This window comes from Pezoporus flaviventris, unplaced genomic scaffold, assembly GCF_033815535.1.
Source record: "Pezoporus flaviventris isolate CSIRO_AGI_PZ_B2104156 unplaced genomic scaffold, CSIRO_AGI_Pfla_v1 ptg000007l, whole genome shotgun sequence".
Classification (NCBI taxonomy): Eukaryota; Metazoa; Chordata; class Aves; order Psittaciformes; family Psittacidae; genus Pezoporus; species Pezoporus flaviventris.
The window spans coordinates 59,953,026-59,980,335 of NW_026892555.1; positions in this window are offsets into that span (position 1 = coordinate 59,953,026).

Sequence of the window (27,310 nt, forward strand, 5' to 3'; positions counted from 1 at the left end):
GGGTTTTCATCAAACCCGGCTGTAGCTCTCCAACTATTTGCTTTACAAATGCAGCCTTTGATCTTTGATTTGGGGAGAAGAGGGGGAGAGACAGACGTGCTGTTGTATTGTCCAGTGTGAAAGGATAACAAGCTAACACTGAGGAGGAGTAGGGAGGGGGGCAGAACCTGGCTTTTAAGTATCAGTCAGTTCTTGTTAACTAAAACCTCGTAGCCTTTCTATTTACTGCTCTCTAATATATATTCACTTAGCAGGTCAATTGCTGGGAGGTTTTTCCGTGTACATATGCAGACCATAAGCCTGTTCTAATCACGATACACCGGACCTGTAAAAATAGCCCCCTTCATGTCACTCACTCTTCCTAACCCCCCTTTCTCCTCTCTAGAAAGCGATGGAGAATGGCTGAGGAACCTCAGTGAAATCACATCTGGAGCAGTGAGATCACACAATGGGTACAAAACAGAACAGGAAAAAAAAAAACCGATTGTTTCAAGGGGCCATTTTATCTGCATAACCCAGAAATAGTCCTGAAAGAAGAAAGCTCAGATTACATAGATGCTGTAAAACATCATGTTGATATTTTTTATCACTATAAACTAAATTTAGTACAATATAATTAGCAATGCAAATAAGTAGAACACACTGCCTATAAGGCTGATCTTGAAAGCCCAGTGACGTTTAAGGGCATATTATAAAAAGAGTGTTCACAAAGGCCTTGGATACAGTTGGGGGACAGAGACAGGAAAATAACTGTTTACCGTAATCACCTTTGTTTCATTTTTGCCTCCCATAGCTCTTTACATCCTCCAACTCCTCCTCATGTTCCACATTAAGACTCTCTTGTTACACAGTCACAACTGAACCCTTCCTTCTTTACTACCCTACCCACATCTTTGTTAATTTTTTTTCATACATTTTGTGTTTCTTTACATAGCAACTGAAATAAAAATTCCCTGTATCTTGTTAAGGGAGCACTTGGTTGTCTACAAAACAGCAGAGTTATGATTCACTCCTAGGCTGTGTTTTCATAGGCACACATATTCCACAAGAGTCTGTGTAGCATATTCTCTGGATAGGACAATCATGGTGCTATGCGGATTTACCCCACAGAAAATCGTTTACCCCTGCTCAGACCCATTCCTGAGGTCTCCTTTTCTTTTTTTTTTATTCAGAAAAAAATATTCTATTAAGGTAATTCGGAGTTTTGCTTATATGTATTTTCATACAACCTCAACCTGTCACTATTCATCCATTTAATTTTTAGGGGAGTAGGACACCATCCCAGAGAAAAGGCAAGAAAGAAAAGCTCTAACCATTGATTTAATATTTTTCTTTGTTTTCTATCTTTAAAGCAATCAAGTTCAGGAAAACATGGACTGTAAAATTCATTCTAGCTATAATGGAACTGTTGGTGAAAGGAGAGGAATTGGCTTTGGACCAGTATCCGATCATCTTTATAAGTTCGCACCCTCAGAACCTCAGACTGTGACAGATTTCATGCTTTTACTGTAAACCCTGCAGTTCTGCCACAAGCATGTTTGGCTTCGTGTGCAATACCTAATATTTGACTGTAATATATCTATGGCAATACCTTGCCTGCCTTACATATGATTCTGAGTTGATAGTAGGTCAGATCCTGCCAGCCTCATTTGAGTCAGATTCCTATGAAGACCAGTGAGAGGGAAAATGATCAATCATAAAAAATAATACCCTCATTAGTCCGCAAAATAAACAAGATTTCTGTCTTTCTAAGGTACCTTCTGGGATGCATCTGGGCCTGACTTTGCAGTCATTTTAACAGTGAAACCCTTGAGGTGATAGCCCTCTCTGAGAGTAGGAAATAAGGGACTGTTGTCATCTATATAACCTTTCTTTGCACAGGAAAACATGTTCAAAGGTTGCAAAGGAGTGAAGCAGCTTTAAAATACTTCAAAGAGCAAGAATGCCAGTGATATCAACACAGACCCACTTTATGCCTCAACTTCAGAAGCATTCTGGGCATCAATACAACTGAAACTAGGGATGTTCGGCACTTCTGACTCACCAGCATGGCTCAGCAAAAAACACTGGCAGCATTCAGTCAGTTGCCCTGTTTGAAAACATGGCCAGTGCTGCATGATGTTGGCATTCACAAGTGCTACATAGCTGGTAAGCAACACCTACCATGATGACTAGCAGTGGAAATGACATTTCAGTAGGCAGTGATCCACCTTTTCCTGACCAGGGTTCCTTCTCTGTGTGTACCTACAACCAAAAGACCTGAATTGGAAACTTTCAAGTAATGCAGATACTATGAAGATGACTTTTGCAAGCTAACTTCATTCGCTCTCATGCTAGATGTTAGAAAGAGAACATTTTAGCAGCCTGTGAAAGAGCTAAAATTGACATTTGATTCACCCTATTCTAGGATTTTAAACTGTGATGTAAATTAGTCAGGAATCGGTCTTTCTTCCATTTTCTCTTTTCAAAATGTAATGCAGTTAAATGACAGAGATTAATTACTAAAGTAATTACTGTTGGAAAGCAAAAGGACAGTTGTATGAGACAGTCTCTCTCATGATGACCAAGTCTTTCTTGACAATTATGCTTAATTCCAACAATGATTATTCTGTGTGGCAAAATCTATCAGCACAAGGGCACACAAGCATTGATGCATTCTCACTCACTAGGAAATATGAGAATGAGGTAATTATATTTGACTGAGGTTCAGATGTTTTCATTCCCAGGGGCATCTCTGGGACCTTTTTTTTTGGCGGAATACATCTAATCTCCTCCCTTCCCTGTACTGAGTACCCCATTTATTCCACTTCTGCTGCTCCTTTAGTCAGAACTGAATAAAATTAGCCCTTTCTTATGTAGGCTACAACTCCTCTCTGTCTTGCACTTACACACATACCACACACGTACACATACACAGACTCATAGACATCTGAAAATTCCTGTGTTGATCTCTCAGCGTTTATGGGGTAAGAGACTCAGCTGTATTGTTTCTAGCCAAAACAAGGAGACTGTGTTTTCAAGTCACTAAAGATCTTGCTCTATTCACTAAATACAGCAAATAATTCAATTATTTGGAAAAGAAGGCTGAGAAATTATATAAGCAATTGCTGATTGATGTTACTTTTTTACAGTACCCAAGTACCCAAACTCCCTGTAAATTAACTGCAGCCACTTCTAAGGGGAAGACACTGTATGACATTCACATGGCTGATGATGTCTCTTTCAAATAGCTCGGCTAAAATTTGCCGAATGGTCTCTTCCCTGTAAAAAACGCACCGCCACCATCTCATTAGTCAGTGCTGAAATCCTTTACCCACAGTACGAGATTCCACCAATATGTCACCAGAGGCAGGGGATGTTATAGTCTTAAAACGAACAGTTCATTCTAAGTACTGATAGAAGGAAAATGAATGTACTGTACCATGCTTTCCTTTATTTCTCTGAGTTTCTGTCCTAACCAGACGCAGCTGCACTTTAATAATCTTTGAAATATATTGGAAAAACTTTTCTAGATAAGAGTGTGTGTACCTAATTGTGTGTGTGTGCACCTAATTGTGTACGTGTGCATGCGCGTGTGCATGTGGGGTGTGTGTGTGAGAGGGAGAGAGAAGAGGCTTCAGGCTCTAGTGCTTCCTTCCAGGTGTCTTCGTCTGCATGATTTCATCTGTGAACCATAATCAACTTCCTTAATGAAATACGTAATTAACATATTATAATTGTGGTAAAGATGATTTTGACAGAAATCATTTTCCATATCTAATACTATGCTAATTTAATCTGTTCCTCACTCCCCGACATGACCTTTAGTGATTAAGTTTCATGGCAGAATTGTTTTTTTTTTTTTGTGATGGATTGATTTATCCACAGCAGTTGATACCCCTCTGCCTCCATGGCTGTCATTTTTCTCTGTGTGTCTGCTATGAAAGGAGAACACAGTGATGAGTGGACAGACGGGGAAAAGAAGTGAGGACCTGCTATGGGGTTTTGTTCTGTGCGGGGTCCTGAAAGACGATTGTAGGGAGTTGCAAGGCAGGAGGTGATTACATCGGATACTGATGCAACAAACTTCGTCTGGTAAAAATGCCTGTAACATACAAATACAGCTTGGTAGAGGGAACCAAGAAAGATACATTAGATGGTGTTTATATATAACTACGATGTTTATAGATGTTTAAATGTTAACTCTCTTTTCACCTCCAGGGGCTTTAAGGTGTAACCTCTAGGAACTCTTTTAAAATGAAAGGCATGTCAGTGGCACTGTAGAGAAGACTTTGGTAGCACATTGCTGCCTCATGTCAAAGAGGCAATTTCCTAGTTAACTCGAGAGCTGACACTGAGTGGATGCTGAAAGAGTGAGCAAGTTTGTCAGGCCAAGGTAGAAAGCTGATTCTAGACAGAATATTAGACTCTCAGTTTGCTTCCCTACTGAGATGATTTACTTCGGATGACAACGACCAGAAAATAAAGAGGACCTCAGTTCGTCATGGGCACCCTCCAATTCTTTTTTCCATAGAAGGGAAAAGAGAGCTTTTCAGTGAACTACCTCAATCCTTGTGAAAAATCTGGGATCCATTTGTTTTGAGATATGGGGGCTATTTATTTTTTATGGGAAGGAGGCAGACTGTAGATAATAATACAGAAGGTAAAGCTGGAATATGTATTTTTATGCCTCTGCAGCATTGTTCCTGAGCATACATTTGCTGGTGTTTGGGCCACTCTGCTTCATAACTACCACAGGTGATTTGCCTTATGAAATACACTGCAACAGAATGGATACTATTACCAAGAAGTCTGTACCATTCTAAATTATTCTTTTTCTTCTGGGTGATAATATTGCCTTCATCAATTGCAGATGAAGTAGATGGTTGTCATGCTAACCTCCCGTCCATCTCCACTTACTCATGTCTTAGCCAAACTTTTTTTCGTTTGCTGTTATATTTCTCTAGCTGACTTCCCTTCATGATCCAGGATCATGGACAAAGTTGAGTAAACTGCTTTAAGTAAGGTTTGCATTTGTGCACACAAAGAAGGACTTTTGTCTCCCTACATCAGAGGTATAACACCCTGTATAGAAGTTGGCCAAAATCACACTCACTTTTTCACTGCTGTATGACACCATAGAAATTTGTCCATCATTGGCCAGGTATATACATTTTAGCATTATCACTTGAAGCTTTTTAAATGCCTTCTACTTGGATATCTCTTCCGTTCTTTAGGTTATCATTTTCTGTACTTCACCTAGCATTATTTGGACATGATTTTCAAATTGATCTCACTTGCCTAATCCCACAGGTTTGGCTTTTGGTTTGTTGGCCTTTTTTTTTTTGGTGGGTTTTTTATTTGTTCGGGGGGTTTTTTTTATATTTTTTTAATCCAATCCTAACTTTTAATACTTGTCCAGCTACATTAAAAATTATAGCATGATCTGTGCATGATCAGTATTCTGAAACCTAATTAGATCTTTTCAATTATACAGAATGAAAAAGAAATAGAACAGTTGATTAATATTATAATGTTTATCTTATTGCAGCATTATTTGAGCAACAAATTCCTAGTGAGGTTTTGGAAAATATCCTATAAAGTACAATTTATTATATAAATACATTCATTTAAGTTTTAGTGGAGCTTGGAGTAGTTAGCATTCAGTAGAGCAAGGAAGAGTGTAAAGGGAAGAATGACAAGGGAAATCAAAGACTTCTTTATCTGGAAAGATAGACAAGGACTGTTAAACCCATAAAAGAGGTGAGCCAGAGCCCTGTAAAATCATGGGTAGCATGTGAAAGGCGCAAAGAAAACAATTTGTCACTTCTGGCAATACGGAAACTAGACAACAGCAAATAAAAGGAGTAGGTATGGGATTTAAAGTATGCATATGGTGAATAAACTGAAAAGCACAAGTCATTCTGCTTGTTGGTGGCATTTAGGTAAATTCAAAATATGACTAGTAAAAAAAAAAACAACAAAAGAAATATCAGGACTATTTGATGTAATGACACAGCTTCTGGTTAAAGTGGACTAATTTCAGAAAAGTAGACTAGAGAAAGTATTATTATGTCTTTTTCTTCTTCTTTTTATAATTTACCTATGGATAAGAGATTTTCTTGATTTTCAATATCATGATTTTATTCCAGATCTTGTACTCTGATGATAGTAAAACCAGGTTTGAAAATATGGTCCTAATATCATAATGACTACAAAAAAAATTAAGATAAATGCAGGAGTTACTGATTTCCTTCATAATCTGAGATTTGAGGAAGTGTAATTGCTAATTCTGGAGTCCATAGAGTTAATAATGCACATTTTAAAATTAAGAATGACACGTAGATTAACAACTCTCATTGCTTATGGACTGCTTATGGATTGTGGTCCTTACAATTTTCCTGTGATCTGGGTCTGGGGTTTGTGAGGTGAAGGTTTAGGTGTTTGTTACTACAGTGTCTCATTTCTGCTCACCTTGCAGAGCACCGATACAGCAAGAACCTGAGTGTGGCAGATCAAGTGCGAGCTACATTTCTTAGATCTTCGTAGAGGATCTTGTATGTCAGCTACATGTGCAATAGTCCCTGCTGCAATTGGTGTATTTAAGTCTCTTTCATTAGCATCAAAGTCCTATATATATTTTGGTGAGGAAACACACAATTTCCATTAACCTAGACTAAAAGCATGGTATTAAACTAAATACCTTAACATAAATATTTCCCCTGAATTAGTTTACAGAAAAATCGTGGCACTGAAAAATAACATATGATCTTCGTTTGCATTTGGCAGTTCAGTATTAACACATCAAAGAAGCTGAGAATCGCAGTTTTGGGCCCAGTTCTCAACTGGTACACATTAACATTTGATTTTGCTCTGGTTTACACAAACAGATGACCAGTCTCAGGCTAACAGGACAAACCAAAGTGCCTTCAATCTAATTTTATAGACTACATTCAAGAGTATAAAATAAAAAGAAAAATCTATTTGAAATTATTGCTGATGTGATTCAACATTGTGAACCTAAAAGACTCTGTTCACCTTTGCAAATAAAAATTTCACTTTTTAAATAGTGATGTTTCTTGGAGTTTATTTTAATATAAATTTGTAAAGCTAGCAAAACTTATCTCCATTGAAGAGGAAGGTTTGCATGGGAAATTGTGGTAGAAGTACGGTGCCTTTTCTGTTTTTAACTAGCTCACTTTTAGCTGGATTATCTACGTTCTGATCTTTTTTATACATACACTCTGCTTTATCAGGTGAACCCATTTTCCTTAATCCCAGAGTAACATTTTTAGCAGGGAAGAAAAATTTCATTTTGTTGGAGACTACAATACAGTTAACTTAGCTCACAGCAGCTAAAAACCTGAAGGGCAAGGGAAAGAGAGTCTACTGGTAGCCTGCAAATATACATATCTTGTACCATTTCCAGCTCTGGTTTCCCTGGGGAGGGTGCTGTGTGTGTTTTGCCCCCTTTCTGTACTAACAATTCTTCCCACCGTGCAATTTTCAACATATTCTTATATCGCCTTGAACATCTTTGAATCACGTGGCAGGTCCCCAAATGTTCACGTGGGCTGAGAAAGTCGTAGACACTTCAGTCAGGATTCTTCACAGACTCTCAAGCTGCAAGGCAATTTGTACATTTGCCATCCCATGGTGTCCATCCAATAACTCAGCTCTAGCCAAGAAAATTAAATCTAAAATCAGTAATATGGAACTGTGTTATATATATGAGCAGTGTGTCATGATTTTTCTGCCTTGAAAAGGCACTGTGGTGAGTCACTAGGGTTACATGATGTCTCTAAGTGGTCTTTATGAAACAAGTAAGCAGGTTCTGAGGGAGTCATGGTTGCTATAAAATGAATTTGAAAAAGAAATACAATAGTGGGAGTTATGGATCAGATTTTAAAAGGTTAGGTATCTAACATTTTTTGAAATCTGGCCCTGCACGTCTGTGTTTTTTCTGCATTTGTTAGGAAAAGGACAGGAATGAGGGGATAGTTAAAAATGTCAGCACAGGAAAGCTGCCAAGTTGGTCTGGATTCGTAATGGGCTTCTTCATACCTCTTCCACCTTAGGGATTTTTTAATTTTTATTTTTTTTTAATTATAATTCACTGCTCTATTTCTTGCTCTCATCAACTCGTGTAACATAACTTGCTATAGCATAATATAATGTTCAGCAATGACATATTAAACAAATACATCAAAGTTTTATACCACTCCACTCCCTTCCCACCAACAGAACCCAATATAGTTAAGAGGCAGGTAGAAGATGCTAATCTGGAAGTAAATAGGTATCTCTGTGATGATGTAATGCAAAATAGAGTTTTACTATTACTCTAGACCATCATTAAAATTGATCTGACAGAATGGAGAATTGACTACAATTCCTTTCAGACCTTACAGAGAGGAGAAACAGTTTGTGTTGTAACACTTTCTCTTCAAATTCTTCACCATATTCAGAGATATGAATTCTGTAGCCACTGTGTGTGCTGGATTGAAGGGTAACATTTAAATATTAGTTCCATGTGACTAAAGATGTGTCAATAATTCAAAAGATAGAGGTGTGTCAAGAAGTAGTTGGCTGAATCAGCTAACTGCAATATTTGCTGACTCTTACAGCCACATACAGTCCCTGAGCCACTTCCATTCAACACTTCAATTTTGTTGGTGTACCAATAAATTGACAACACATATGGTACTGCATCTAATTTGGAGATGAATTGTACTCATTTTCATTCCAGCTCAAGCTCCATGCAGTATAACAATATAGTGCTTAAGCAAAGCAGCAGTTTCGTCCAGGAACAAATACTTCTATTCAGCGTGCTTCTCAATTTGCCGAGTGATATTTCCACTGGCAGCTGCACCAATACACCTCCAGAACCAACTTCTTTTAAATTAAAAATCCTGGAATTAAACCAGATTTAGTTGGGGGTAAGATTAGAACCACACTGTGTTTATCTGGGGTATTCACATATAGTTTAAAGGGATGCTATCAGGAAAAAAAAACCCCACAACTATCCACAGAGTCTGATTTGGACTTCTCATACCTTCAGTTATTAAGGTCAGGATAATTTTAAAGGGTTCATTTACTTTTCCATTGCTATGGAACCATCTGGGATCCTGAAAGATGGCCCAGATTCACTGCGATCAGTTTTAGTTCCTGAATTTCGTTCATGATCACTCTGGCTTCATAAGGTGTTGAAGAAGAAAGCATAATAAAAATAAAGGATTTCTAGAAGTGTTTGAAAAACATCATACTATTCCTGTTTCTTGTGTCCACAGATGCTTCTTGTGATGACAATAAGGCTGGGTGGAGGTGGTCTGGGAACCAGGCCATGGAAGTACATGCACAACTGTTTTTCTTACTTCTGGCTTGAGGACTCCTCATGGGTTTCACCACACCTTCACTCTTATACTTCTGTAGGTCCTCCAGGTCTTGCATGGCCACAGATGATTTGGCAGAAAGGCAACATGACTGTCATCAGTCATCTCTACAAAGTTTAGAAGTTTGGGCATTTGCTGAAGAATCTGATGCAATTCACTTTATTCTCATCAAAAAGCTGCTTCCTTGCTGCATCTTGAGGTCCTTCTTAATCAGAAGACAATTTCCATTGTCTTTGTTTCTTTTCAGCTTGCCACCTTTGACTGACCAATTTACAAATTTAGGTACTACTAGTCAATAAAATCATGAGCAGCTTTATCAACATAATTTTAAACCCAGATGCAAAAAATACAAATGGGATTTATCATTATGTTAAAAGACTCAGGCAAGACTTCAATGAAATTGTGATGATAGACAAAGCTAAACCTGAACCTTTTCTGTCAGCATAAAATGTGGAGTCATGTTTCATTTTACATACAATAACTTTTCTAACTTCATAGTGAAGAATAGCATCAGAAAGCTTTTAGCACATTAGACATCTGTACAATTAATAATTAATTCTTTTTTTTTACAAGGGATGCTTACTGGAAAGACTTGCAAACAAAGCCATGACACAGCTCCATAGTCTCCATTAGTCTCAGATAAACGAGAGAGAAGTCCTCAGAAGGGTTTTAATTAAAATGGGAGAATAAGTCTCCTCAAAAAACAAAACCAAAAAAAAACCAAAATCAAACCCCAAATAAAAAAAAAAAAACAAACAAAAACACCCTACTCAAAAAAAATCTGAAAAGTGGTATCCTTAAATCTGCACATTAAAAATTGTCAAAAAATTGAAATCACCCTGTTAGATTTCCACTAAAGTGCCCTCCTCTTTCCCGGGTGCCCTAATGTGGACTAGTGTTTATAGAAGTTCAGATGCTTTTGTATCATTTATGTAAGGAGGGGTGATTCCCATAGCTTGGGGCTTAGCACAAAGACAATCAGCATTTTACTTTGCAAAATACAACAGTCTGAGATGCTCAAAATGTTTTCCCAGTGAGATATATTTCTGTCTGAGGAAAACCATTTCATCAGAAGTGAACCTTCCTGAAGGAAAATGACAAAATATAAGTCACAAAGCTCAGAATAAAATACCTCACTGATAGTTTGCTTTTCCATTTGAGAAAGTAAAATGATTGCAAGATACCCTTACCTTTCCCAGTCATTCTTTCTGCCTAATCGCCTGCCTGCATTGGTGGCCTCACACAGGTACATGACTCCTCTTCTGTTTTAATGAACAAGGCTCCTATCTGAGTGAAGAGCCTCCTAAAAAACAGACCTTCTGCTGGAAGTTTTCACCACTTCATCTCAAATCTCAGACTTGAGGAAAAATCTTTCGAAGAAATGCTTAGGAACAGCAGTAACAGCCCTGCAGCAGCTTTGAAGGCCTTTTTCTGAGGTTGAAGATGTGCACTTTTTAAAACAATACCACAGTCTACTTGCAGACTTCAAGTTAGAAAGATATCTTTTAATTTCTGGTTTATTGTGTATCAAAGCTGAGACTTGTGTGCAAGTCATATGCTCAGCATAGAGTAGATTTTACATATAGACCACCTTAAGTATGTATTTTTTAGCACTTTCCTTTTTAAAAATAAAATCAAATAATAATAACAGGGTCTTTTCTTTCATCATGTTCAAAAGTTTATGTATTCTTATCCCCTCCTCCACAAGTCCTTCAGGGATTATTTAATTATGGTCTTGTAGAAAGCTCTGCTGTATGGGATTTGGGTTTATGGGAAGTTCAGTTTTGCCTTTTCTTTTCTTTTATTTCTGCTGAGGGTCTCTTATGCAACATTTGACTGTTTTATTTTTATGATTTAAAGCAATAAATTGTGTTTTAGAGAAAGAAAAGGAGACAAGGCTTTTTTGAATTTGCCTTTGTATTTCCTAGAGTACAGAACGCAAGCAATAATTTCTGGCTGTAACTTATATATATTTTTTGAGAAGGTGGAGGAAGGAAATTACTACCTACTTTTTATATACATATATATTTTTTAACAAAGCAATAGGGATTTATATGGACACAATTGTTTAGAAAGTCCCAGAAGAATAATTCTGAGATGATGTGAAGTTACACACATATACAAGTCTTTCAGAAGTCCACATGGCCTGCAGTCTTCAGATTTTAAACAGCTTCTGACTGTTGCATATACACACAAAAAAAATGTTTAGAAAAATGGCGTATTCTTATTACTTTTATTTGATAATCTAATTGAGTCCCAGACCATGCATATATCAAAAAGCTGTTATCAGCATTGGCTTAATGCAAGGAAAGGGCACCCCATCCTTCCCCATCTCTTTTGCTTAGCCCCAGGGCTTGGCTTCTTCATGTGGAAGGTGTCTAAAGACAGAGAGGAATCTTTACCACACTGAATATAGTGAGAAAACAAATCTCTTTCCACCCACCACCATCTCAAAAATATTCTCTGCTATTCAGCGAAACAGTCTAGAATTATGAGTTGCCTTTGACAAATACAGCCCATAAGGGCTTTGTCACATAAATCACACACTGTGTGACCCTAAAACATTTTATTATTATTCAATATTTAACAAAGGATTTGCACAATGGTGACACCATGCCAATCTTAAACCCATTTAAATCTTTAACTAGCAAGTTTTTAATTATGGGGTGAGTAGGTGAAATAGGCTCTGCAGAACAATGCTTATTTTTCACCAAACAGACGCAATTTGAATGCTTCTGTTCTCCATAAGAGTTGTTGACCATCTAAGTGTGATAGCAGTAGGTAATTTACATACCAAGCACAACCAAATTATTGCAAGCCAAATAGATGAAGTTTTTTTTCTACTTCAAGAACTAGAGTATAATTCATATTAACGGTTGAATGGGTGCAGATAAAATAAGAGCCCAACTGAGCCTCTGAACTGAAATTGAACACTGTTAAAGCAAACCTTTTTACATGCAGACTAGTTGCTCTCATAGCAGGGAAGTTCATTTTTGGGTCACATATTGCCCTTAAACAACTGGGTTACTTAAGGTCAGTCAGTCTATGGTCACTGACTGATAAAAGCATCCTGATAACCAAGGTAAGGAATATTTCTAGCACCATACATCATGTCAAGAGTACCCAGAACAATTTGGATGAATCCCCAACTCTATGTATTCTCCAAAAGCAGGAAAGGTCAAAAGTTTTCTTCTTGCTACAGGATACTCTGCTACTATACGTACATCAAATTAGATTGCACATGGGACAAGATATGGGGGTGACTTGTGAACTCCTTTTATTTGACACATATTAAGCAGCATGCAACATGCAGAGAGCTGATAGATCCTGGGGCCAAAAATGGAGCTTAGATTCAGTTTTCTATTATAACTACAGATAAACTTGGGTGGGGGGTTGTTGTTTGCTTTGTTTTGTTTCGTTTTTTTTTGCAACGCAGCAGCAGTTCCATAACTTCAAGGAAAAGATCACTGCTGCATTTGGAAACAAATCTTTTAGTATACAGACTGGGTAAAAAAAAAAAATCAAGTTGAACAAAGTAATTTGCTTTTACAAAATTGAAAGTTTCCAGTGTTTTGGTTGTTTGTGTTTTTTTTTAAGATTTAATACATGCAAAATACAATTTAAATTTTAAAAAATACTGAAGAAAAAATTTGCTGAAAAATGATTTTGTCAAAATAAAAAATGGTTCAATTATCAAAACACGAACATAATAATACATCATTTTTCTTTCAAAAATATTTTCAATAATTCCTTAAGGAATAAATCGATAAAATTGCTAGAATCTGCAAAATATGCATAAATAAAAATGTGTATTTTTATTGAGATGTCTTCCATGCAGTGTTATTTTAGAAGATACAGTGGCTCCGTAAGGGCAACATCTTTGGTGATCTTTCTAAGCAAGAGTCACAGTAGCCCATAGATAAGGCTATATTTGGAGGAGCTACAAACTAGCTAGATTTAACAAATAAAAAAGTCTTTCTATGGAAGTGCTAATGACAGGCTTTGGGGTTTTGGTGGGGATTTTTGGTTGGTTTTGGTTTTGTTGTTTTGTTTTTTTGGTTTTTTTTTAATTGACACCATTGTAGTAGTTATTAGAGGTTTGGATTTGATTCTGGTTGGCTGACTGTATTTATATCAAGCAATACCTTAAACCTGAATAGTCTTGTTATTTTCAGTGGGACCTTAAGTTGCCATAAAGCTTAAGTAATGAAGAAAAATCCTTAATAAACAGTTTTCCATAGTTTTTAAAATAGCTAGCTGTTCAATCCTGATCCAGCTGGTTTATGTTGATACTACATAATAAAACAACTAAAAAGCTGGATTAACCTGCTTCTTATAGATTCTCTGAACATTGAGGTGTCAAAACTGGCATAAAGCCACTAACAAAGCTTTCTTTCCTGCCCATTGACAGAGAAGCTGAAGGCATATTTTTTTTATTAAAAGCTAAACCCCAAAATGTTGTGTTCAAAATCGAAAAAGATCTGAATCATATCCTCAGTTTGTATTTGGGGATTATTAGTTTATCTGGATATGCTATGTGTTTCATTACTGACAATATTGCCGCCTTTGGACGATAAATTGCTCAGCTAGATCTTAATCAAATCCCTTTTGGTTTCATTCAAGATGAAGTTTTGCTGCCAGTGACATCAAAGGCAAAACCTCCCTAACTTCAACCAGATTAGGATTTTTAACATCTCAGCTTCTGAATCAAGAAAATGTAAACATTCATAAAGTGGTGAAACAAGCTTTGCAGACAGGTCGCTAGTCTGTTGTTTTTTGTTTGTTTACAATTTCAAGTCCAAATTCTAAAATGTATCATAATTTTTTTTGCCTTTTTTATAATTTTTAATACAGTTTTATTATAAAGGATCAGAAAAGACAATCTTTTGCCCTCTTTTGGCATGATTTGACAACAAGATTTTTCACATCTCTGTATGTATTTGTGCATATCTATTTATTCCAGTTATAAGTACTATATATGTAAAGATAGTCATTAGGAAAAATACAAACCAATGTCTGTGCCTTTCCCAGTGATCTAGGTTCATACAGGGAACACTAGCCCCTTGTGAATAAGGCTTCTGTAAAGATTGAGTCAATAAGTGTTTAATAGGCATATTGACAAAGTTTTATAAGGTCTTGATTCATAAAAGACTAGCGTTAGCAGTATTGAACACTGTTCAATGATTTGCATTCTAAATCACCTTGCAAATTGATGGCACTTATCTGAAAGGGAAGTTAAAAAGTTAAGTAAGTGTTGAGCATTCACTGCTCAGAAAAGTAACTGGTTAAATACCAAACCAAACAGAATTGTAAAAGGGATTTATGCTACTCAGAACATCTTGTCTAATTGAAAAAAGAAATATTTATACCAAACTGTAGGAATGAATGTGTTTATGCTTTAAATTTATTTTTCAGTGGCATGATTCCTAGCATGCTGTCAGTATCTTGTTGTAGAAGTTAGAGATTCTGCAGGTGATGCCTGTAGACATGCGGATAGTAAGTATGCCTTAGGTAAGTTATCTGCACTGTGTGATGCTTTTCAGGTATTTTGTGTAATTGACTGCAGGACATATTAAGATCACCTACCACTGACATCTTACTTAATCTGAGAATCATTCTACCAAGGGCAGTTCAGATTGCTGAGCATTTGCTGTTACCAAACCACATTCCCTGTCCAGTTAGTGGAGAGATGTTGCATCACCTGCTGGTTAGGCCGTCATGAGACAGGTTAGTTTTACCTTACTGATGATGTGTTGTTGCAATAGTAATCCTGCTCAGTACGAGAGGAACTGAAGTTTCAGAACCCTGGTGCGTGCGCTTGGCTGAGGAGCCACTGGCGAGAGGCTACCATCTGCGGGCTTTTGACTGAATGCCTCTAAGTCAGAATCCCGCCTAGACGTAGTGATACCGCAGTGCCACCAGGGCCCCAGTGGGCTCCCAATAGTAGTCGCGCAAGACTGACGCAGGAAATGACAGTCTTACTCAGAATGTGTGGGTTAAAGCTCTTCCTGAATCCTTGTTGGCGAAGACAGGCCTTCCTCACAGAAGAAGGAAAACTCCTATTTTCAAACCCAGGCTGATGGAGCCCGTCTGGCCTTGCAAGGTCTTCCATCTAAGAGAAGGGCACTCTTACAAAACCTGCTGTCACCATCTTAGCTAACTAGGCCGTGGCAGTTAAACCTCAGGTGTAAAGGGTGGGACCAATTCTGCGCAAGCTGCACTTCACCTAAAAAAATCCGCTGCACAGGCTGGAAGGGCTGACTCTCACTTGTCTGTATGGACAGGCGAGGGTCGAAACGGTAGGTGACAAGGTGCATGGGAAGCTGCAGATCCAACCTTGCATGTGGGTGGACCAGCGCATGGGTAGCTCGAGTTAGCTAGGGAGCTGACAGTCATGGTCGGACACTTCCTGACTGCCCAAGCAGCCTTTTCCAACCAGATTTGCATATCCCACATGCCCTTGGTCATTGTGCTTGTAGTAAGCGTGGTTAAAGCCCTTCCCAAATCTTCGCTCACAAAGGCAAGCCATCAATAGGTATCCTAAAAGTACCCACCAGGAAGGTGATAAGGGTACCCTTTTTGATTGTGAATTGCAGAGTTTGAGTTATAACAATACTGATGTGTTGATATTTTGCATAGGGAAGATGGGACAAACACGACTGTTGATTTTTCAGAAAGTAAAAGTGAGAGGCAATTCAGAGCATGATGACAAAGACATTGCAACAGAAGAAGACTTGCAACTACCTGAACTTAGTTATGGGAATATGTTTATAGTGCTGTTTTTCAGGCCTGCCATAAAGAAAGTTCAACCTATTCCATAGAATCCACTTCCCTCCAGTATGGCCTTTGCTGCATTTATGTTTCTGAACCATCTGGACTAGTTTTAGTTTCTTCGTCTTCATATACGCCTTGTGAACTAAAAATAATTACACAAGGAAATAGAGATTCAATAGTAGAACCCTATTCTAGACTCAGAAGGATTGCAATATTTTTTTCAAGAGGTGCATGGTTTACAACATTTCTAGTGATGTTAAAAGACACCAGCTAATATCCATGTCCTGAAAAACATTGCAATAGAATGGTTAGAGACAAACTGTTTAACTCAGATTTATGGAAGGAATCAAAAGAACAAAATTTGCTTATACTATTTATGTCTCTAGATTTTACCCATGGAAAATTTCCCACATGGTGTACAAACGTATTGCAAAAAGATAACAGTAGACAGGTGGGCCAAAGAACAAAACAAAGCTAATGCATCCAGAATAAACCATGACTGCAAACACATTTGGAAATACTGTTATTGATCTTCATGAGATAAGGTTATGAATGCCTGCACATGTACATATGCATTAGCAAACTTTAACCCACCTGCTGACAAGAGACTGCTCTGACAGCTGTTCATCCAGTTGGAGTATGTTTTGTACACGGCTACAAAAGATATGAGCCTGCCAATTTGATAGACGGCCTCTTTATTATTCTTTAGAAGAGGAAGAATACACTATTTTGGTATTTGACCTCTTTCACTCAATAAACTTGAAAGAAGAGTATCAGAAATGCTCAAAGGATGCAGAATTTTGCCATTGCACACCTACAATTCAAAGCATGCATATTCCAGTAATGCAAACTGAATATGAGCTTTGCAATAAATGGCAAGATATGGGCCCTGGGCAGTATTATATGTGATCAACTAACTACTCACCATTTTAGTTAGCATGGTCAAACAGACGAGAATGGAAAGCTGCTATGTCCATTGCCCAGCCAAGCCTTTGTTCTGATTTTAAATCCTTTGGCAAACAATTCAATCTGTGTCTTTCATCATCTATACCTCTACAGAGGTGTTAGTAATCCTTACTTTCATACGATTTTTTACCTTTCTTACAGCTAAGGTGGGGGACGTGGAGGGATTTGTGGCTGAACTGAACATTGGGGTCAATTTCTATATTGGGATCAAATTTGTGGTTTTGCCATAAAACTTACAGTAAAGTAAATCTGCTCTTTGATAAGATCAAATACATTAAACAAGGGTGGTAAATAATAATCAATTCTGTTATGAAGAGACTTACATCAGCATCCTTATACTTGCTCCTGTATAGCTTATACCAGGTTCCAAAGATGATTTTGACTGCATAATGTTGTATACTACTCCTTAGACTTATTTTCTTCATCAGGAAAACAATACTTCTTTCCTCCTGCAGTGTCTTTTTCTGCATAATTTGTGGACAGAAACTATTACATGTTTGTATGCAGCAAAATGTTTCAAAACTGTTTGTAGGCTCTATGCATCACAGCAACACAGGAATTAAAGTATATCTCAGCACATTTGATTTGTGGTGTTAGAGTTCTCGTTGTTCGTTTTACTAGTTAAATCCTAGATACTACAAATCTTCAGGCACCCGATTAGTCTTTAGCTATTGAAGCCAGTGAGACTTTCTGTATGGGTAGTCAATTTACATGAATCAAAGATTGTAATATTGGCTTTTTAGTTTTATTTGCTCTTTCAAACATTTACTTCAGTATAGCAACATTTAAACATTTAATTTCAAGATCCTGTATGGATTGAATCAGCTGACAACCCTGTAAAAAGAAGAGATTTCATATATCTTTGATACTGCTCTTCATCTAAACTGAAAAAACCTAGAAAGCTCTAGTTTCCAGATCCAGAAGCTTACATGTTCTGATCCTGTGTAGGGACCAGAACAGGTTGTTCCCAGTCTCCCCTCCTTTTTGACCCTCTCCTTCTTCCCCACTGCATATACACAGCACTTCTTTTCCCTGGCAAGAGAGAAATCCCCAAAACACAGGACAGAAAATAACCAAGAAAACCCAGACCATTTGTCCAGCAAGGACAATTAGGAAGCAGGACCCTTCAACATCTCACTGTCCTCAGCTGCTTGGGAGCATCTTTTCTGTTTTTTAGGTAGCAGGTGCCCAGAATGTCCAGCCTTGCTCTCTGTTCTGAATATGATTGCTATCAATTATGTAGGTGAAGGGGATGCTACCCTCCCATCCACACTGCATACAAAACCAAAAGGCACCACAAGCTGCTCCCCAGAAGATGTGAAGCAATGTGATCCACACTCATGAACCTCAAGGCACCCTGATTCATGTTACACTTTGCTCTCTACAGATTTTTTGAGCTCTCCATATTTGGACAGTATTTGTTTAGTGCTTAGAAAACCTAGAGCACTTGAAGTCTTACCCACCTTCTATCACACTAAACAGGATATTCTCATTTACATTACTAATAGCTGAGCTAACCTCTTAAATGTAGCTAAATGTTATTAGTCATTATACAGAGAAATTTAACTTTGGCCACTTAGAGAAATCTTTATATTTATGGCTTTGAGAACAGAATTACCTGATTTCATCAGTTATTATCCACTAGCATATTCTTCACATTCTATCTAGTGTTGCTGGTTTATTATATTGACCTCATTTCCACTGTCACTGCAATTTAACTTCTGTATTTATATTTCACAGATATTTTCTATAATTTAAAAAATTACAGCTGCAGTATGAAAGCAGTAACAGTCACACAGTAAACTGCATTCAGATGATCGTCAGTGCTCCTAGTTTAAAGACTCAAGAGGAGACAACCTGAATAAAATCTTATTAAAGTGATAAAAATGGTCAGACAGAAAAATGAGGGGGAAGAACAGGGTTTGTAATATTAAAATCCTGGAAGTGCTTTCTCCTGCAACATCAAGCAGATGAATTTCTTGAACTGTGATCCACAGAGCTCGAGGAATACTTTGCAGAATGGGAACTTGCTAAAATGTTGGGTGATCCTCTACTATAAATAAATAAAAAAAAAAAGACACATAATTTTCCTGATATTGTCTTGACCATATTAGCAATGAGTCTGCAACACTGGTAAAGTAAGGTAGAGGAAAAACTTGTACATCTACATGGTTCAGTAAAACAATCTCTCTATTAGATAGTATTGTGGACAGAAAAAAATGTGGAAGATAGAAATGTACTGCTTCTCAGGGTGGTTGAGGCAGGGACAGGGCAAAAACATCAAAACTGTGAATCAGTCAAGATTAAAGTCTCTGCAAGTATGTAGAAGAGTGACTCAGGATGTTGGAAGGAAGCATTAAAACTAAGAATGAGTAACAGGACAGTTCAAATTAAATAAATTTTAGAACTTTAGCAATACAGACCTTGGAAAGATCACATTTATTTGCTGGTGGAAAATTTTTATTACAGCATTTTCAACATTTTAACTTAAGTAAAACTTTATTCAAAAACCCATAATAATGAATTATATTAGGAGCTGTAACTCTTACATTAGTAAGTTATCAGATCAAATGAAACAGAGGACTAAACTGAAGACTAAACTAATTTGAATGTTTCCATTTAAAGTCTGAAAACTCTGATTGGATTTAGCTAAACTGGTAAGGCTTGTCAAAAGACTTCACCAAAGTGAAATGACAGCCACAATTTCTAGTGCCTTTCATGCAATTTCAGCACTTGCTTTAATTAACTACTTCCATCTCAGCAGCTTTGCTCCTCCAGGGATGTAAGATATTCCTAATTTCTACACAATTTGGAATTTTATTGCAAATTATATTCTGAAAAAAACAACCTGTCTTTCTTCAAAATCCATATCAATAGCAATATTAGCTTTTAGAAGTGGCTATTACAAAAAAAAACCCAGACATGTAACAATGGAGATATCCAGGTGTGGAAGAGACTGAAAGAGTCATTTATTTATGTATCCTAAATCCTTCTCTCTTTCCGTTTTGATTTGTATCTCCATTTTGATATGTATTATCAACTGCCTGTTTAATTGCTCTGTTTTGGTCCTGATCCATTAAAGCTCTTTAATATATATGCTTGCCTTAAAATTATTTGGGGACAAAGCCTGACTAGGTACCTTTTACAAAATTCTTACCACAACAGTAAGTGGCTACTGTAGAGATGGCCAGTCAAATTACACGCTTATATTTAAGTAAATTAGGATGAAGATATCATATTCCTTGCAGAGAAGGAAACATAAAGTTTTCTTTCTCACATGGTCCTACTTCTGAATTTTTCTGAGATTCAGTTGACTTCTGTTTCTTGACTGCTCCCAGTTTTCATCAGAATTCAGGGATATTTGGAAGATGTCTTTTCTCTTTCTAAGCTGCAATTACAGAATTAATTTTCTCTTTAAAAAAACATGGAGCAAAATAATTGCTCCACGAGTGGTGTCCCTCAGGGATCGGTGTTGGGACCGGTCTTGTTTAACATCTTCATTGCTGACATGGACAGTGGGATTGAGTGCACCCTCAGCAAGTTTGCCAATGACACCAAGCTGTGTGGTTCGGTTGATACGCTGGAGGGAAGGAATGCCATCCAGAGGGACCTTGACACACTTGTGAGGTGGCCTGATGCCAACCTCATGAAGTTTAACCATGCCAAGTGCAAGGTGCTACACCTGGGTCGGAGCAATCCCAGGCACAGCTACAGGCTGGGCAGAGAAAAGATTCAGAGCAGCCCTGCGGAGAAGGACTTGGGGGTGTTGGTTGGTGAGAAAATGAACATGAGCCAGCTGCAGTGTGCGCTTGCAGCCCAGAAAGCCAACCATATCCTGGGCTGCATCAAAAGGATCGTGACCAGCAGGTCAAAGGAAGTGATCCTGCCCCTCTACTCTGCTCTTGTGAGACCTCACCTGGAGTAGAATCATAGAATTGTTAGGGTTGGAAAGGACCTTAAGATCATCTAGTTCCAACCCCCCTGCCATGGGCAGGAACACCTTACGCTAAATCATATCACCCAAGGCCTCATCCAACCTGGCCTTGAATACTGCCAGGGATGGAGCATTCACAACCTCCCCAGGCAACCTATTCCAGTGCCTCACCACCCTAACAGGAAAGAATTTCCTTCTTATATCCAAACTAAACTTCCCCTGTTTAAGTTTTAACCCGTTATCCCTTGTCCTGTCACTACAATCTCTAATGAAGAGTCCCTCCCCAGCATCCCTATAGGCCCCCTTCAGATACTGGAAGGCTGCTATGAGGTCTCCACGCAGCCTTCTCTTCTCCAGGCTGAACAGCCTCAACTTCCTCAGCCTGTCTTCATATGAGAGGTGCTCCAGTCCCCTGATCATCCTCGTGGCCCTTGTTCCAACAGGTCCATGTCCTTTTTATGTTGAGGACACCAGAACTGCACACAATACTCCAGGTGAGGTCTCACGAGAGCAGAGGAGAGGGGCAGGATCACCTCCTTCGACTTGCTGGTCACGCTCCTTTTGATGCAGCCCAGGATGCAGTGGGCTTTCTGGGCTGCAAGCGCACACTGCAGCTGGCTCATGTTCATTTTCTCACCAACCAACACCCCCAAGTCCTTCTCTGCAGGGCTGCTCTGAATCTTTTCTCTGCCCAACCTGTAGCTGTGCCTGGGATTGCTCCGACCCAGGTGTAGCACCTTGCACTTGGCATGGTTAAACTTCATGAGGTTGGCATCAGGCCACCTCACAAGTGTGTCAAGGTCTCTCTGGATGGCATTCCTTCCCTCCAGCGTATCAACCGAACCACACAGCTTGGTGTCATTGGCAAACTTGCTGAGGGTGCACTCAATCCCACTGTCCATGTCAGCGACGAAGACGTTGAACAAGACCGGTCCCAACACCGGTCCCTGAGGGACACCACTCGTTACTGGTCTCCAGCTGGACATTGAGCCATTGACCACAACTCTTTGCATGCAGCCATCCAGCCAGTTCTTTATCCACTGAGTGGTCCATCCATCAAATTGATGTCGCTCCAATTTAGAGATAACGATGTCATGTGGGACAGTGTCGAATGCTTTGCACAAGTCCAGGTAGATGACATCAACTGCTCTACCCCTGTCCACCAGTTCTGTAGCCCCATCATAGAAGGCCACCAAATTGGTCAGGCAGGATTTCCCTTTAGTGAAGCCAGCTGGCTGTCACCAAGCACCTTGTTGATTTTCATGTGCCTTAGCATGCCTTCCAGGAGAATCTGCTCCAAGATTTTGCCAGGCACAGAGGTGACACTGACTGGTCTGTAATTCCCTGGGTCATCCATTTTCCCCTTCTTGAAAATGGGGGTTATATTTCCCTTTTTCCAGTCATTGGGAACTTCACCTGACTGCCATGATTTCTCAAATATGATGGCCAGCGGCTTCACAACTTCATTTGCCAGCTCCTTCAGGACCCGCGGATGGATCTCGTCAGGACCCATGGACTTGTGCACTTTCAGATTTTTAAGACGGTCTTGAATCAGTTCCTCTCCTACAGTGGGCGCAAGGTCTTCATTCTCATAGTCCCTGCATCTGCCTTCCAAGACTTGGGTGGTTTGGCCAGAACCTTTGCCAGTGAAGACCGAGGCAAAGAAGTCATTCAGAACCTCAACCTTCTCCAAATCCTGTGTAGCCAGTTCTCCTGAGAGCTTCCTGAGGGGCCTACATTCTCCCTAGTCTGTTTTTTATTTGCTATGTACCTGTAGAATCCCTTCCTGTTATCTTTAATACCTCTAGCTAAGTTTAATTCTAACTGAGCCTTAGCTTTCCTAACCTGGTCCCTAGCTTCTCCGGCAACATCCCTGTATTCTTCCCATGCCACCTGTCCTTGCTTCCGCTTATTATAAGCCTCTTTTTTCAATTGAATTTTCCTCAGGAACTCCTTATCCATCCAAGGAGGTCTCCTGGCCCTCCTGCTGCACTTCCTTCTGGTTGGGATGCAACACTCCTGAGCTTGCAGCAGGTGATACTTGAATATCAACCAACAGTCTTGGGCCCCTCTGCCCTCTAGGGCTGTATCCCATGGAACCTTCCTAAGAAGGTTCCTGAAGAGGCCAAAGTCTGCTCTTTTGAAGTTCAGGGCTTGCTGCAGGCTCTTCTCACTGTCCTGAGGATCTCAAATTCAACCATCTCATGATCGCTGCATCCAAGGCTGCCCTGGAGAGTCACATTTCCAACGAGCCCTTCCCTGTTGGTGAGCACAAGGTCAAGCATGGCACCTCTCCTTGTCGGCTCCTCTATTACTTGCAGAAGGAAGTTGTCTTCAACACAATCGAGGAACCTCCTGGATTGCTTGTGCCGGGCCATACCGTCCTTCCAACAAATGTCAGGGTGATTGAAGTCACCCATGAGAACAAGGGCCTGCGAGTGTGAGGCTTTTCCTATCTGTCTATAGAGTGCTTCATCCACAGGTTCTCCTTGCTCAGGCGGTCTGTAACAGATCCCCACAGTAATGTCTCCCATAGCTATATTCCCTTTAACCCTGACCCACAAACTCTCTGTGAACTGCTCACCTGTCCCCAGACAGAGTTCCATACTCTCCAGCCTATCCTTAACATAAAGGGCAACTCCCCCTCCCCGCCTGCCAGGCCTGTCTTTCCTTAAGAGCCTGTAACCTTCCATTCCAACACTCCAGTCATAGGAGCCATCCCACCATGTTTCTGTGATGCCTATTATATCATACCCCCCTAGACGTGCCCACATCTCTAATTCCTCTTGTTTGTTCCCCAGGCTATGGGCACTTGTATAGAAGCATCTGAGCCGAGCTCCAGCTGAAGCCGGCTTATTGGCTGGAGAGGCTGGGGTAACTCTACATTGCTCCAAGCATTTATTATAGGTTCTGGCAACTGACTGGGTGTGCTGGAATGGAATGATGCCCCCCCCCCCCCAACACATCTAGTTTAAAGCCTCCTTGACCAGTCTGGCAAGCCTCCTATCAAAACTGTTCTTTCCCTATCAGACCAGCTCCACCAGCCCCCACTAGACCTGGCCTACAAGCTTGGGTCCTGTGTTCAAGACACCCAAATCCCTGACTATGACACCACCCTTTTAACCAGTTATTAACCTGGCTAATCCTCCTAGCTTTTTTTAGGTCCTCCCCCGTACCCTGGAGAATTGATGAAAAGACAATCTGAGCTCCAGAGCCCCTAACCACCTCCCCCAGGGCTCTGTAGTCCTTCTCTATGCTCCCCAGGCTACTCCTATCTATATCCCTAGCACCCACATGTATCACCAGGAGTGGGTAATAGTCCGTGGGACTTACTAGAGCAGGCAGCCTCTCTGCCACATCCCTGATCCGTGCCCCCGGTAGGCAACACACCTCCCTTGAGACGGGGTCTGGACGGCAGACAAGTGCTTCTGTCCCTTTCAGTGTAGAGTCCCCTACTACTATGACCCGCCGCTTTTTCCTAGCAGCACCAGTAGAGATCTTCTTTACCAAGGCATCAGCCGGCTGTTTCTGGCTCGAGTGCGTTTCCTCATTAGCCCCCTGCAGGACAGCAAAGCGGTTCTGTGTGGGGACAGGGGATTTAGGGGGAAGCCCCTTGCTTTTGGTTGTCCTTTTCCTTTTTTTTTTTTCTTTTGTTGCTTTATTTGTCACTAATTCCCAGGTTCCCAGGTTAACGGTCTCCTTCTTTCCTCCATGAGGTAGAGGTGAAGCTCGAGGCCCCTGCACAGTTTGGGCCTGGAGCAAGTATTCCTGCTTCCTCTCAGCTTCCCTGACATCTCGCAGCCTATTAACAGCATCCCGCAGCTCAGCCCCCGCTGCAGGAGGACCTGCACCAGGGAGCACCGAGTGCAGCCCTGCCCATTGTGCACCCTCCCCTCACCAGACCAGTGCAGGCACTCTCTACACCCCGAGCTCTGCACTGCAGCCTCCCCTCTCGTCGGCTCTCTCTGGGTGCCTACGCTGGCCACCGCCGGGGCAGCCAGAGCAGAGCTCCCGGACCGGGCCCTCATCATAAGACGAGCGCTCACCATCCCGCTCGCCTGCCCGCTCAAACTGCCTCGACCCGCTCTGTTCGCCGCGCTCCCTGGGGCAGGTTTTTAACCAGCCAGGGCTGGTGCCGCTGCTTCAGGCTCCGCCCCCTGTGAGTATTGTGTGCAGTTCTGGTGTCCTCAACATAAAAAGGACATGGAACTGTTGGAGCAAGTCCAGAGAAGGGCCACGAGGATGATCAGGGACTGGAGCATCTCCTGTATGAAGACAGGCTGAGGAAGTTGGGGCTGTTCAGCCTGGAGAAGAGAAGGCCGCGTGGAGACCTCATAGCAGCCTTCCAGTATCTGAAGGGGGGGCTATAGGGATGGTGGGGAGGGGCTCATCATTAGGGGCTGTAGTGACAGGACAAGGGGTAACAGGTTAAAACTTAAACAAGGGAAGGTTAGGTTGGATATAAGGAGGAAATTCTTTCCTGTTAGGGTGGTGAGGCACTGGAATGGGTTGCCCAGGGAAGTTGTGAATGCTGCATTCCTGGCAGTGTTCAAGGCCAGGTAGGACAAAGCCTTGGGTGATATGATTTAGCGTGAGGTGTCCCTGCCTATGGCAGAGGGGATGGAACTAGACGATCTTAAGGTCCTTTCCAACCCTAACTATTCTATGATTGTAAAATAAAAATACAATTTCAAAAGAAAATAAAAATGCATAATCCGTGAAGAATTAGTCTGTACCTGACTATTCCACCAAGGTATAGGAAATAAGGAAGAAAGATTTTAAAAAATCCTAGAGATTTCACAAGTATTAAGAAATAACTCTATAATCTACACCTCAAATCCCAAATCTTTCAAAAGCAAATGAATCTAGCACTTTATACAGAGTTCAGAAGCTTTCTGCAAGGCTGATGTCTGGTTTATTTCTTTTTTAGTTTTTCCAAGGCTTATTTTTCTTTCTTTTGCTGATTATCAAACAACATATAAAAATAATATAAAAATTGCAGAATATCAAATTTTTTGATTTAAATTTTCCTCATGATACGATAGCAGCTACTTCTGACATTGGTTTTAAGCTTCTAAAAAATAGGTTGATAACTGTGGTTTGACAAAACTGCTTCACCTGACTAAAAACTTGAGGGTTTTTTGGTTGGTATTCAAATAGAAGTGGTTTGAGGCAATGGCACCATTCAAAAAATGAAATATACCTTTTCCCTCAAGAGCAACCAATAGTTTAAGTCCTTGATTCAGCAGGGTTTTTCTCCCAGGCTTAGTCCTACTTTTCTCTGTGGTGGAGAAAACCAAAATCTCACAAACTCCTTCTGTTGGCCACTGCTCCTTGATTGTCTACAGTTCTTTTCTACTTGCATTCCTTAATACTATATCAGATTTGATTTCTCCCAAAAGTTGGTTTATACTCAGAAATAAGACTCTTCTCTCTATACAGACCTATCACTCACACATAGCCATGACCCACTTGTTTTCCCCTCATCCCATACCCATTCTGGGAATTTCCAGTCCTTAGTCATCTTAAACACAGCAGCAAGCTGGTCTAAGCACTTGAAAGCCAGCTTGTCTTTGAATAACTCAGATGAAAAGCTTTGAAACCATGATTCAGAATAGATGCCATCAAGGAAAGAAAGACATGATTGAAACAAGAAATAATTCTAGATTCAATGTGAGAATCTGGCAGATCTTTACTTTCTGCATACATACGCACTCTGCCAAAATGCAGTGCTTGAGCAGTAAAGATATCTCATTGCAGCTGCTGAGGCATGAATCCAAGCCATACTCTGGTTTTGTACCCAAAGACGCTCCCAGTCAGCTCAGCTGAGAGCATTTGGCCTTTAAGCCTAGAAATGAACACTGTCCACAAGACCCATTTCTATGGCCTCATTTATGGGACACTGTTGGACAACCTCTTCTGGTGACCTATCTACAAAGATGAGTCATCAGAGACCAGCACATCTACAATGGGCACAATTACTTAGAATAGAGTCTTTGCTGAGAACATGAAACCAAACAATGAAAATTAAGTTGCAAAAGATACCTGAAATGGGCCTATAATTATTAAAAATTAAATCAACTACATTAAATAGTGACCTTGCTGGGGGCAGAAGATAAGGATATTGAGCTTCAGTGCTGTGCCATTGACTCACTTCCCATGTGTCCTGCAATCATGACATGACAGACAGAAGAGGAATAGTCTTCCCTCAGCTGTAAGTACACTCAAACTTGAGTCTAGTCTAAAGTAAAACTGTACCCACTAATTA